The sequence below is a fragment of the Trichechus manatus genome, unplaced genomic scaffold (genome assembly GCF_000243295.1).
Source record: "Trichechus manatus latirostris isolate Lorelei unplaced genomic scaffold, TriManLat1.0 scaffold00204, whole genome shotgun sequence".
NCBI lineage: Eukaryota > Metazoa > Chordata > Mammalia > Sirenia > Trichechidae > Trichechus > Trichechus manatus.
Window position 1 is genome coordinate 94,152 of NW_004444140.1, and position 9,836 is coordinate 103,987.

The 9,836-nt window shown below is 42.3% G+C and overlaps 2 pseudogenes; both read left to right on the forward strand.

The window, feature by feature from the left end:
- Positions 1–2,422: 2,422 nt before the first annotated feature.
- LOC101354718 (glutathione S-transferase Mu 3-like) lies at positions 2,423–4,246 on the forward strand (annotated as a pseudogene).
- A 4,249-nt stretch (positions 4,247–8,495) lies between these two features.
- LOC101345159 (chorion-specific transcription factor GCMa pseudogene) lies at positions 8,496–9,800 on the forward strand (annotated as a pseudogene).
- Positions 9,801–9,836: the final 36 nt, after the last annotated feature.

Here is a 9,836-nt window from a genome sequence, read left to right on the forward strand (position 1 = left end):
CTTTTAGATTATAAACTAAGAAGAAGAAAGGGAAGAAGGAAGAAAAGTAATAGAAGAGCTGCCATCATCTTCATAGCTACCCTAGACAACCACTAATTCACTTTCTATCTCTGTGTATTTGCTGATTTGGGACATTTTACGTAAGTGGAATCATATAATATGTGGTCTCTTGTTACTGGCTTCTTTCACATGTTTTCAAAGTTTCAAAGCACAGCCTGTATCAGTACTTCACTCCTTATTATGGCTAAGTAATAATATTCCGCTATATGGATCAACCACATGTTGTTTATCAAGTCATCAATTGATACACATCTGGGTTGTTTTCATATTTTGCAACTCCTATATTACCCCACCAATGTTGGTGTAACATTGTTGCCAATGTATCTCTCCTATTTTAGGTAATATCATAAAGCATTTTTTGCTAATTTCCATTTAAAATTATTTGACATTATGCATTGTTATGGACTGAATTGTGTATCAATTTGGTTAGGCATGATTCCCAGTATTGTGTGATTGTCCACCATTTTGTCATCTGATATGATTTTCCTATGTATTGTAAATCCCTCGCCTGTGATATTAATGAGGCAGGATTAGAGGCAGTTATGTTAATGAGCCAGGACTCAATCTACTACAAGATTAGATTGTAGGGTTTTTTTTTTTTAATTGTGCTTTAGGTGAAAGTTTATAGCTCAAGTTAACTTCTCATTCAAAAGTTTATACACACATTGTTTTGTGACATTAGTTGCAATCCACACAACGTGACAGCACGCTCCTCCTTTCCACCCCGGGTTCCCTGTGCCCATTCATCCAGTTCCTGTCCCTTCCTGCCTTCTCATCCTGCCTTTGGACAGGAAATGCCCATTTGGTCTCGCATATTTGATTGAACCAAGAAGCTCGTTCCTCACGTGTATTAATTTTTTGTTTTCTACACATGTCTAATCTTTGTCTGAAAAGTGGGCTTTGGGAATAGTTTCATTTCTGGGTTAGCAGAACGTCTAGGGATCATAGTTTCAGGGGTTCCTCCAGTCTCTGTCAGACCATTAAGTCTGATCTTTTTATGTAAATTTGAATTCTGTTCTACATTTTTCTCTTGCTCTGTCCAGGACTCTCTGTCGTGTTCCCTGTCAGGGCGGTCACTGGTGACCATCTAGTTCTTCTGGTAAGTTGTATCTTAAGTCAATCTCTTTGGAGATATAAAAGAGAGAAGCGAGCAAAGAGATGGGGGGACCTCATGCCATCAAACAAGGAGAGCCAGGAGCACGTGTGTCCTTTAGAGCCAGGGTCCCTGTGCTGAGAAGCTCCTAGACCAGGGGAAGATTGATGACAAGGACCTTCACCCAGAGCTGGCAAAGAAAGCCTTGCCGGAGCTGGCATCCTGAATTTTGACTTCTAGCCTACTAGACTGTGAGAAAATAAATTTCTGTTTGTTAAAAAAGCCATCCACTTGTGGTATTTCTGTTATAGCAGCGCTAGATAGCCGAAGACATGTGTCAAGCATTCTGAGAGCACCAAATATTACCTTTAGCAAAAAAGCATTCTAATTTTGCACACTTCAGAATTTTCCCACTTTTTCCAATCAAGGGTTGTCTCTGACAGTTAACAATAGGCCCTCTGAATTCCTCTAAGGCCTCTCCCTTCTGTGATTACAGGAGCAATTATCTAGGTTGATGCATCTTGTTTTAACGTTATCAGTCAGCTAAAGCACTACTGTGAGATTCTGGGCCTTTGCACTTTGCATGATATTCTACTTTATCATAACTATTTCCGTCGGTACCAGAAAAGCAGATGAAAGATTTCTGGTATTTTCAATAGATAAGTGGTAACTCTGGTGAAGGGTAAGACAGTACACAATACCGGGGAAGCCAGCGCCATAGACTCATCCAAACTCCCTGAGGGACCAAATTGCTAGGCTGAGGGCTGTGGGGACCATGGTCTCGGGGAACATCTGGCTCAATTGGCATAAGATAGTTTATAAAGAAAATGTTCTATATTCTACTTTGGTGAGTAGCATGTGGGGTCTTAGAAGCCTCTGAGCGGCCATCAAAGATACTGCACTGGTCTCACCCCTTCGGGAGCAAGGAAGAATGAAGAAAACTAAATATACAAGGGAAAGATTAGGCCAAAGGAGTAATGGACCACAACTACCACAGTCTCCACCAGAGTGAGTCCAGTACAACTGGATGGTGCTGGGCTACCACCACTGACTGCTCTGACAGGGATCACAATAAAGAGTCCCTGATGGAGCAAGGGAAGGGTGGGATGCAGACCTCAAATTCTAGTAGAAAGACCAGACTTAATGGTCTGACTGACACTGGAGGAATCCCAGAAAGCATGGCCCCCGGACACTTTGTCAATCCAGAACTAAAACAATTCCCGAGGCCAACTCTTCAGACAAAGATTGGACTGGACTGTGGGACATAAAATGATACTCGTGAGGAGTGTGCGTCTTAGGTCAAGTATCTACATGAGACTAAATGGGCAGCTTCTGTCTGGAGGTGAGATGAGAAGGCAGAGAGGGTTAGGAGCTGGTTGAATGGACATGGGAAATCAGGGGTGGAAAGGAGGAGTGTGCTGTCACAGTATAGGGAGAGCAATTAGGGTTACATAACAATGTATGTATAAATTTTTGTATGAGAGACTAACTTGAAACATAAACTCACTTAAACTACAACAGTAAACAAACAAACAAACAATTCTAACTCACAAAAAAAGACCAGACTTACTGGCCTGACAGTGACTGGAGAAACCCTGAGAATATGGCCCCTGGACACCCATTTAGCTCAGTAATGAAGTCACCCCGAGGCTCACCCTTCAGCCAAAGGTTAGGCCTGTAAAACAAAAGGAGACTAAAGGGGCACAAGAGCCAGGGGCAAGGACCAGAAGGCAGGAGGGGACAGGAAAGCTGATAATATGGAACTCTAGGTCGAGAAGGGAGAGTGTTGACATGTCATGGGGTTGTTAATCAATGTTATAAAACAATATGTGTACTAACTGTATAATGAGTAACTAGTTTGTTCTTTAAACCTTCATGTAAAGTACAATAAATTTAAAAAAAATTCTTCTGAACAAACAAAAAAGATTTTTGGTGTTTTGATTTTTATCATCCAATTTTTAAGATTTTTGTGAGATTAGAAACATCTTTGTTTCCAAAGCATTCCAAATTCCTGGACTACCTCGTCAGCTGAAGGGGAATCAGGAAAGGGTGCATTTAGGAACAGAAGAGTTATCTCTTCTTTACTTTGCTGCTCCCAACCCAGTCTGTCAGTGAGAATAAAGAACAGAACTCTTTTTGGTTTGTTTAGTGTTGTAACTCTGGTGTTGGCCCCTCCTTCTTTTCAAATCCTTCTGTCGCATCCTGCCACCCTCATGTGAAGGCAGTTAGAGAAAGGCACCCTGAGAAGGGGCTGCTAATTGTCCATCACTGGTCCCTGCCCCAATTAGCTATGAAGATGATGATACGTCTTCTATTACATCTTCTCTTTTCCCATCCCCTCCTCCTTTTCCTTCTTTTGTTCTGTCTCCCTGTCTCCCTGTCTCCCTTTTTCCTCTTTACTATCTCCCAGGAAAAGTTGAAGCCTGAGAACTTGGAACAGCTACCTGGACAACTGAAAACAATTCTCCTTATTCCTGGGAAATTGTCCTGGTTTGCAGGGGAAAGGCAGGAAGAAGGGAAAGGCGAAGACACCTCTTTATCTCTGCAGGTGTTAATTAATTCTCCAGACCTGATCATCTTATTCTCCTCCTTCTAGTTCACCTTGTGGGCCTTCTCGTTTATGATTCTTAGATCAGAACTGCATGTTTGCTCCCAAGTGCCTGGATGGCTTCCCGAATCTGAAGGCTTTCATGGGCCGTTTGGAGGTGAGACTCCCTGCACCTTTCTCATACAGAAAAACTCACAAGCTCTCCTGGGCCCTGAGGGACCCCAGGGTGGTAGACTGTTGCCCCACACCAGCTTTTGCCTAAAGGGACCAAGGGTGGAACACCTCTAAGCCTTTAAGATAAAGGCCTGACTCCTTCCACCCCAAAGGCTCTGTCTACCAGAAATGGGGGTAGGTGGAGGCAGGCAGCATGTGAATATTGTGGTTAAAGTTTGTGTCTGTTGGACTGAGCTCAGCTCTTTATAAGGTTTCGTGTATTTTCCCTTCAGGCTTTGGAGAAAATAGCTGCATACATGCAATCTGACTGTTTCTTCAAGATGCCCATCAACAACAAGATGGCCCAGTGGGGCAACAAGAGGATATGCTGAGCCAGAGGCAGAGTCGCACTGCTTGTCTTGTTTCACCATGTCCCTAGGGGGCCTTGTATCTATCTTCTCTATTCTTTTCATTAAATAGCTCTAAGGCAACTGGTGTCCAGCTGGATTGCTCTTGGGAGTAAAGGCCGAAGGGAGAGTAAAGAAATGTGGAGACTTATGAAGATGTGAATGCGATCTTTCCACCATTGACATGTCCTGTTCCCCAGCTGTGTTCAGGACTGGAGAGGTTCATTACCAAGTCTGAAGCATGGGTTGCTGAGAGAAGATATGTTAAATGGGACCAGAGGCCCTGTAGAAATTCTGGTGGATATTACTTAAAACTCTGTGTAGTGAAAGTATTGGATAAACTGGAGTTCAGAAACACGCCCATCTATTTATGGAAATTTAGTGTGGCAAAGGTGTTATTTTCAACTAGACTAACCAAAAAATAGAGATGGAACAATTGCTTACCAATGAAAAATACTAGAGCTCTACGTTACACCGTTTATTAAAATTAATTCATCCAGAATTTAAACACAACATTAAATACTAAGCTGTAAAAGTATTAATGAAACTATAAGAGTGTTTAAATAATAAGGTGTGGAGAGTTTCTCTGAATAAGACATAAAAAGAAAAAGCCACAAAGAGAAAGATCTGTGAATTGAATAGTATCAAAATCTAACAATTCTCTATAATGAGACACAAATAAGCAAAACTAAAAGACAAAGGACCAGTATCAAGATTATGTAAAGAACTCTTATCATTCATTAAGGGAACTCAGTAGAAAAATGGACAAAAATCTATGAACAAGTTAGAGAAGCAGAAATATTTATGGCCAAAAGAAAAGTAAAAACAGTGTTTAACTCTGAGGAACTGTAAATTACAACAGTGAGAGACCATTTTCTATTAGAGGAACAAAAATTAATCAGTTGATAAATATAAAGTATTGGCAAGACTTGGGAAAGTGATATGCATTTCCTGCTGGTGAGCTTGTAAAATGGTATAGTTATTTTGTCAATATCTTTCAAAACTTAAATCACAGCCTATGACACAACAATTCCAATCTATAAAAACTCATCCACATACCCAACGAGGCATATAGTAAGGTGTTCATTGTGGTACTGTTTATAATAGTAAATAAGTGGAACCAATGTGTAAATGTCCAACCAAAAAAACCCGTTGCCTTCAAGTCGATGCCAACTCACAATGACCCTGTAGGACAGAGTAGAACTGCCCGATAGGGTTTCCAAGGAGTAGCTGGTGGATTCGAACTGCTGAATTTTTGGTTAGCAGCCTGAGCTCTTAACCACTGTGCCACCAGGGCTCCAAATGTCCAATAATACTGTGGAATACCACATGGCATACAAAGAATGAGATGGAACTGTATGAATAACGAGAAGATTCCCAAGGCACAAGGCTGAATTTTTAAATTATGTTGCTGATTAGCCTGAACAGTATGATACCTTTTATGTTTTTAAAAGGGCAACCACAAAGTATTTTCTACAGATACGTGTGTGTGTGAATGCACAGGAAAAGGTCTGAAGGACACACGAACTGACGACCAGGTCTTCTTCAGGCAAGAGGTCAAAAAGGCCAGGCTCCAAGGTAGAAGTAAAAGGAGACTTTACAGATGAAGCCGGGTTTTCTTTTTTATCAAGGAGGATGTATTCATGCACTGTTTGTTTAACAAAAACTATTGTTAAGAAAAGAAAGCAAACTTATGGGAAAACGACTTAAACCCAGAAGAAGAAGTTTAATGAATGTGGGTATATTTGAATTTTAAATGAATGAGTGACGCTGTGTGACGGAGACAGAGGACCATCTGAGGCTGTTTTCAGGGTGAGGAGAGGTAGGATTAGAACAAACAAAATAAGGTGAATGTTGTTTTAGAAGTGTGAGGGAAAATTAGAATTATTAGATAGGTCTGTATTTTATCTTCTATGGTGACATGTTTACCATTGTATTCACAGATATTCTTCATGAACTGTGACCTAAACCCTATCTGCTTCCTTCCAAAATTCTTTCACTTGGAAAGAGAACTGAAGGAGTGGAAGAAATGCAGGTGACCATTGTGCATTTTGGACAGGACCATACTTATTAGGGAACTGCTGGGACCACACTACAAGGTGGAGTCCATTGAGAAAAGCCAGATCTGAGGAACTAGGGGTGTGACAACGAGCAATTACAAGGAGAGCTGTTCCATATCACTTGTGTGATAGAAAGGTGCTGCATAGGGCTTTTTTCTCTCTTTCCCTCCCCAAACACATGACAGAACCTCAACCAAGAAGATGAGGAAGCAATCTAGGGATGGCAGAGCCACAGTTAGAAGGAATCTGAATCCCTGAATAACTTCGTGGAGTACGGCTGCCCACCAACCTGGACTTTTCCCCATGGATCTGTGATATGAAGGAAGAATCAACTTCTACTTTCTATAAGCTGCTGTATTAGGATCTCTTTCAGTTTAATCTTTCTCTAATACAATGATAAGGGGGAGTATTCAGCATGGGGAACTGGTGATTAACAACGGTGATGACAGCTCACACCAGTGCAGGAGACACCGTGCAGGCAGCCGTGCTCACAGAGAGTGAGCTCCCCTCTCCCCATCCAGAAGGATGGGGTGTGAGCACTGGAGGAGCCCCAAGGAGCCCCAGGTCTCAGGACCTCTGCTAGATCCTAGCCACAATACACTCATCTTTTTTGGTTGCCTTGATTTGAAGCACATAGATGTGCTACTAATAGCCTGGAGTTGGAAATGTATGTTTTCATCTTTTATATTGTACAGTAAACTTGTGAAAGAAACTGTGTAAGGCAGGAACCTGTCATAGAACAAAAACTGAAGTAATTTCCACTAATAGAGAGCAATACAAAAGTGGTAAGACTGCACCCTGTCAAAAACGGAACTCTTGTGAGACCCAGAAAAACAAGGCAGTCCTGTCGAGTTTGGCTCTCACAGGCTTCAATGTAATTTGACCACAATGTTTAAAAAATGCTTTTATTTGCAACCATCTTCATTTCTTAGATCTTCTGCCCTCTTTAAGCATCAAGTTATTTTGTTCTTTTTCCTTTGCTAATTAATCACCTTTTAAATTTCAAATCTAATATTTAGCTTTAATATAGTTACGCCCTTTACGTTTGAGCTTCTAGATCAGAAGCCAGCCAACTACAGTCATTTGTTTTTCAAAATAAAGTTCTATTGGCACACAGCCCTGCCATTCGCTTTTGGATTGTCTATTGCTGCTTTCACCCTATGACAGGGTTGAGTGGTTGGCAGAGACCATGTGGCCTACAAAGCCTAAAATCCTTGCTACCTGGCTCGTTAGAGAAAATATTTGCTGACTTCCATTCTAGATATATACTGGTTTTAATCTGATTTTTTTTTTTAAATAATTGTGCTTTAGATGAACGTTTACAGTGCAACTTAGTTTCTCATTCAACAATTTATATACAAATTGTTTTGCGACATTGGTTGCAATCCCCACAATGTGTCAGCACTCACCTCCTTTCTATCACGGGTTCCCCGTCCACTTCTCCAGTTTTCCTGTCCCTTGTCTTGGCTTTGGACAGGAGTTGACCATTTGGTCTCATATACCTGATTGAACTAAGAAGCACATTCCTCATGTGTGTTTTTGTTTGTTTAATTGTTGTTGTTGTCGTTAGGTGCCATTGAGCCAGCTCTGACTCATAATGACCCTATATACAACAGAATGAAATACTGCCCGGTCCTGCACTGTCCTCAAAATCATTGCTATGTTCTAGTCCATTGTTGCAGCCATTGTGTTGATCCATTTCGTTCAGGTTCTCCATGTTTTTCACCGACCCTCTACCATACCAAGCATAAGCTCCTTCACCAGGGACTGGTCCCTCCTGATAACATATCTAAAGAACGAAAGATGAAGTCTCGCCATCCTCACTTGCAAGGAGCATTTGGCTGTACTTCTTCCAAGACAAACTTGTTCGTTCTTCCAGCAGTCCATGCTATATTTAATATTCTTCACCAACACCATAATTCAAAGGCATCAATTCTTCTTCGGTCTTCCTTATTCATTGTCCAGCTTTCACATGCACAAGAGGTGATTAAAAATATCATGGCTGATCCTCTGAGTGCAATGCTGCCCCTGGCTCAGCATCAGAAAGCAGTCTCCTTGTCTAAGCTGCATGAATGGGCTCATCTTGACCATATTAAAGCGTTTGAGAGCAAAATTCTCAAACATTTCTGAGGGGAGTTGAATAGACAAAATCCTGTAGGTGACCTCACCTTATCATGGAACCCAATGACGTTGATTCTAAGGACAAAGAGATATTAAGCTGGGATATCAATGATACGAAACTGCCACAGAATGTAAAAAAAAAAAAAAACCGACTGGTTCCTGAAGTGGCCAGATTCCTACGCAAAGCACATCTGCAGCTCAGAGAACAGGAGCGCGCAGAGGCTCCTGAGCAGCTGCGCCGTGCGCAACACCAACAACCACAACTCCTGCATCTTCAGGAAGTCCTGCCTGGGCATAGTGGTATGCAGCCTCAACTGCTCTGCTGAGGAGGGTCACAAGGTCTACTTGCGCCCTGCCATCTGTGACAAAGCCCGGCAAAAGCAGTAGAGGAAAACTATCTGAACTGCGATGGGCCGCTGAAGCTAATTCCTTGCCGAGGCCATGGGGGCTTCCCCGTCACGAACTTTTGGAGGTGCAATGGGCCCTTCATCTTTTTCCAGTCAAAGAGAGAGCATGATCATCCAAAACCAGAAACCAAAGTAGAAGCAGAGGCAAGAAGAGCAAAGAAGAAAGTGCATACAGCGTCTTCCTCCGCCTCCCTGAAACTGAAGCGAGGCTCAGAGACGAAGTGTCTTCCGGGTGAAATACAAAATCAGGAAAGTTTACCTTGGTCTTTCCAGGAAGGTGTCCAATTGCCTGGTAGCTACAGTGGACCTTTAATTTCTAACACTCCCCAGCAGAGGTCACTGAATGGCTACTTATCCTTCTCCAAGAGTTACAGTTTTGGGGGGGACTACTGACCTGGCGGATCCCCCTGCTAGCTTGGGCCCCACTAAGCTCTATGAAAAATGCAAATTGTCCAATAGTAGGATCTACACTACTTGCTTCAACCTTCTGCCTCTGGAATCTAGCCGGATTACAAGGATCTGCAAGCATGGAATAAAAATGTGTCCTAGGGGAGAAATCCTCTTAATGATAAGTGTTGTCCTAGTTATCCTTTTCCTCTGGCCAGCTGGCCTTACGACTTTGCGCCTTCCCTGAACTCCTCAGAACCCTATTTCCGGCAGATTCTTCTGGAACCACCTGCAGCCAAAACTAGCCATCACCTGTTATGGCCAAATCCAGGGGGTGATCTTTAAGAAGAGAAGGTGCATGTGGATTTTAACAGCTACTTCCCTTCCACCATGTACTGTTCACCCCAGACGGACCCTTTTCTCCTCACCTACACCTCTCACCTTCACCATCAATATTCCCTGCCAGGTAAGAGCAGCAAATGGGCTTTTGATGAAGCAATGAGATGCATGGGCTTAGACCACTGCAACAATGAAATGCTTTTAAACTTCTGTCCTTTAAGATGACTCAGGTCATTCACAACAACTCCCTTCCCCCCCCCC